The sequence below is a fragment of the Octopus bimaculoides genome, chromosome 6 (genome assembly GCF_001194135.2).
Source record: "Octopus bimaculoides isolate UCB-OBI-ISO-001 chromosome 6, ASM119413v2, whole genome shotgun sequence".
Classification (NCBI taxonomy): domain Eukaryota; kingdom Metazoa; phylum Mollusca; class Cephalopoda; order Octopoda; family Octopodidae; genus Octopus; species Octopus bimaculoides.
In genome coordinates this window covers 69,712,600-69,717,021 of record NC_068986.1, presented here as the reverse complement: position 1 = coordinate 69,717,021, position 4,422 = coordinate 69,712,600, and the positions used below count along the sequence as shown (strand labels likewise).

The 4,422-nt window shown below is 36.6% G+C and overlaps 1 protein-coding gene across 1 annotated transcript in view; it reads right to left on the bottom strand.

Moving 5' to 3' along the window:
* Positions 1-4,422, bottom strand: part of LOC106868175 (uncharacterized) — a 339,834-nt gene that overhangs the window by 208,300 nt on the left and 127,112 nt on the right. The window lies entirely within an intron of this gene.

Genomic DNA, 4,422 nt, shown 5'->3' with positions numbered 1-4,422 from the left:
GACGGATTCCTTTCGGTTTCCTCGGCCCGAATCTGAAGCAGAAGACACTTGCCCAGGGTGCCACGCAGTGAGACTGAAGCCGGCCGGAATCATGTGGTTGAGACGCAAACTTCTTACTACACAGCCACACATACACACACACACACACACACACACACACACACACACACGCGCGCATAACCTGTACTTCATCGGTAATGACAACGAGTGTTCCAGTTGATCCGATCAACGGAACAGCTTGTTCGTGAAGTTGACGTGCAAGTAGCTGAGCCTTTCACAGACACGTGTAGCCTTAACACGTAGTTCCCTTTGTAAGCCAACGTGACACAGGACGTGACAAGGCTGGTTCTTTGAGAAACAGGCACTACGTGGACTGGAACAACGTGAAATTGAGTGTCTTATTAAAGGACACAACGCGCCGCCAAGTATCGAACTCACGACCATTAAGTTATGCACCTTCACAAGCATGCGCGCGCGCACATATATGTGTATATAAATGCATATACATTTGTCTTTCTATCTATTTATATTCACACATACACACGCTCGCTCACATCCATATAATTTATTTAAGAAGCATGACTTAACTATACGCCTAAAATACGTATAGCATATTGTTTGAGGTTAGAAACAAGTAAAAAGAATATAAAAAATAAACAACGCATTTAAACCTGGCAAAATTTAGAAGTTAAATATAAAAAAAAGTAGAATAACATCACACAAAAAACTGAAAAATGCAAAAAAAAAAAATGTTTTTAAAAAATCACTTAAAAGGAACTCCTTGAAAGTTGGGGAGAAAAAAATCAGCAGTTCTAATGACATTTAAGATAGCTATGAGATTTTTTATTTGCATTTTTAATATGCTAACATTCGCATTGCAAAAGAAGAAAATGTTTGGTTCAAGTAGTTTGAGTCAGAAGATAGAATGGAGGTGGAGTGGGGGTGGGGGAACAAGAAAGTTCAACATAATAGAATATATGGAAGGAGTCTTTATGGAATACTTTACCAATACCATATATTCATAAATTTATGTGTTCAAAGCAAGAAAATTCAATAGACTCGGTTATTTTGATATCCAAATAATAATAGCATAAACGACTGTTATTATTTATTCGAAAGGCTTAATATGTCTGTTAGTGGTGTAATTAGAAGCAAATATCTATTACTTCAGGTGTATTTTATTACTGTTCCTATCAATCGATATTGACTAATTTAGGCTATCTAGCATAAAAGGAGTTATTTATAGAAATAATGAATCTATGTTACGTAAAAACTGTGTATTTACTTACTAAACGCTATATCACTCTACAGTTATTAGCAATAAAAACTAGTTCGTTGACTGAAAAAATAACATCTTAGGAAGAGAATAACTTGGAAAATTCAAAACTATACCGTATCTCAGTAGATAAATCCTTTTAACTTTGACTAGATCGTTTTTCATGCTTACTTGAAAAACATGTCTTGTCTAGACCTAATTCTGTTCACGAAAATAGTTAACAGAAACAAACTGCATGAATAATAACGATGCGAGGATGAAAGGAATGGGTACAAGGAACGATTACAAGCAAATGTAATTGGGATTGTTTATAGTAAATTGCTGCAACTTAGCAAAAGACAAAATATATATCTAAGATACCTGTTAAAAATAAGTATTCTAAACGTTTGTGTACGTGGCACTCGGTCGCATACGACGAAAAGGGTTCCAGTTGATCCGATCAACGGAACAGCTTGCTCGTGAAATTAACGTGCAAGTGGCTGAGCATTCCACAGTCACGCGTACCCCGGGGAGATTCAGCGTGACACAGAGTGTGACAAGGCTGACCCTTTGAAATACAGGTACAACAGAAACACGAAGAAAGAGTGAAAGTTGTGGTGAAAGAGTACAGCAAGGTTCGCCATCATCCCCTGCCGGAGCACCCGGCATGGGAATCGAAACTGCGATCCTACGACCGCGAGTCCACTGCCCTAACCACTGGGCCATTGTGCCTCCGTATGTGTATATACAAATACGCACAGGCACGCACGTACGCACGCACGCGCACGCACGCACACACACACACACACACACGCACACACACACACGCACACCCACACACACACACACACATTCTGTTGAACTGACAAAAGTTCCTATTATGTGTTTGCAGTAGTTGTTCATTCAACCAGAGCGCTTCAGTGACCGAGTATTCCACAGACTCGTATACACTAAATATAATCCTCAGGAAGAATCAGCGTGATTCATTGTGTTAGCAGGTTGGGCTTTTTGAAGGAATTTTGATGGATGTGTTTTTGCACATATAGTGTATAAGAAGAGTTGCTTTTTCTCCGAGAAAAATCCTTCACGTTCGAGTATACAGGAACATGTTAAATATAAATTTCACATCTTTATATTGACCCTCAGTCAATATTACTATATATGTTTCTACGTGCTGCATGTCTGTATGTATGTTTTGGTGTTATGTTTGATTGCATATCTCAGTACGCGTGCATTTAACTATATACTTATATATGTAATATATTTGTTCTTTATACATATTTACATGTCCTACTGTCTATTGGTTAGCAAAACAACATAAGTCAAACATGTTCATAATTAATTTGTATCGAATTGCAGATGTGTTGGATTTACCTCTTGATTAATAATGTTAAAGCCACGTCCTCTTAAGAAGTGTGCTTGTACTTCTATACGATTAAAAGATATTCTGCATTGAATGAATATGTATGTTGAATGTGTCTTACATTTTCTCGCAAAGATAGAAACATTAAATCTAGGTAATTTGGGTAACAGTTACAGTTCTAGTTGTAACAGTAGAAGCCAATAAAGGTAATTTTACACGCTCACTTAGCTTATTAGAAATAGCAAACAAAATACAATATAACACCCTGAAACAAGATGGCTGGAGCTAAAGCATTTTATCAGTTTGCTCTATCAGTTCTGACCTGGACCAAACAACAGCAACAACTAAATTGATGCAAATATGTGCGTATGACAAAGACGCAAGAGATGTAATCTCTTTAGTGTATTTTGGTGTATGTTCTATAGACCTAATGTGTGGTGTTAGCTGCCAGAAGTTGGTACACGACGATCTTTTAAATTTGTGATGCAAGGGAGCGATAATGGCTTTTTCTATATTGCTTCAGACAATTATCCCAACCCCTCATTTCGTATACGTATACAAGAATGCGAATATACATGCACACACACACTCACACACTCACTCACTCACACACTTACACACACGTACTCACTCACTCACTTACTCACTCACACACACATACACACACACATGCATACACACTTACAAAGATGCATGGACACACCCATAAAGCATATTGCAGATATACACTCGCGCACACAGATTTTCGAATATAAAATGTAAAACAAGTAGTAAAAATGCTGCTTTACTTATCCGATACTCCCTGTGTGCAAGTGTGTGTGTGTGTGTGTGTGTGTGTGTGTGTGTGTGTGTGTGTGTGTGTGTGTGTGTGTGTGTGTGTGTGTGTGTGTGTGCGTGCGTGTGTGTGTTTGTGCGGGTGCGTGTATATGCATATAGTTCTATATGTATGTATGTATGCCTTTGTATGTTGAAATGGTTCCGTATTTCCCAGTATCCAATGTCTCGTCACAATGCAAACCATTCCAAAAGATTACAGCAAGAATGGAGAATTTCGCTTTTACAAACGATTATTCAGCCGCTGTTATGTAGAATTGATTGATGAAGGAGAAATTAATTTGAGAGGAGATAAGAATAGAAGAATTAATCAGGGTTTTTTTTCTTTCTTTCCCACATAGATAGATGCGTCCCGAATTGATTAATCCAGGCATTTATTCATGTTGAAATCGCTGTGATTTAGCTACCCAAAGCCATCACCTATTTCCCGTAAAATTTGGAATGTAACTTGAATGACCATTACCATAAACGATAATGGCACTTCTATAGTAATTGAGCAATGATGACTCGAATACATCTGAGTATAATCTTACATATTGTAGCAAGCATGTGCACTAATTTCATGCCAACAAGGATACATTTAAATCTAATTAGCTGAATTCAGACAGAAAAATTGCTGCTAAACAAAAAAAGATTATTCCCTTAAAATATAATGTGAATTTATACGTAATTTTATTTCCTTTTTAAATATCTATTCTAAGTTTAAATATATTGCGAAAATTCCGCATTAATGTCATATAGCTTTCCTGAATTACAAAGATCTAAAGACGTCACATTAACGTCAAAAACATACATTCGCGCACACACATACACGTATGACGTGTGTATATATACATATATACATACACACACATATATATACATAAATACACACACATATACATATATACACACATATATATATATATACATATATATATACACATGTGCATATATATATACACATGTGCATATATATATATATATATAT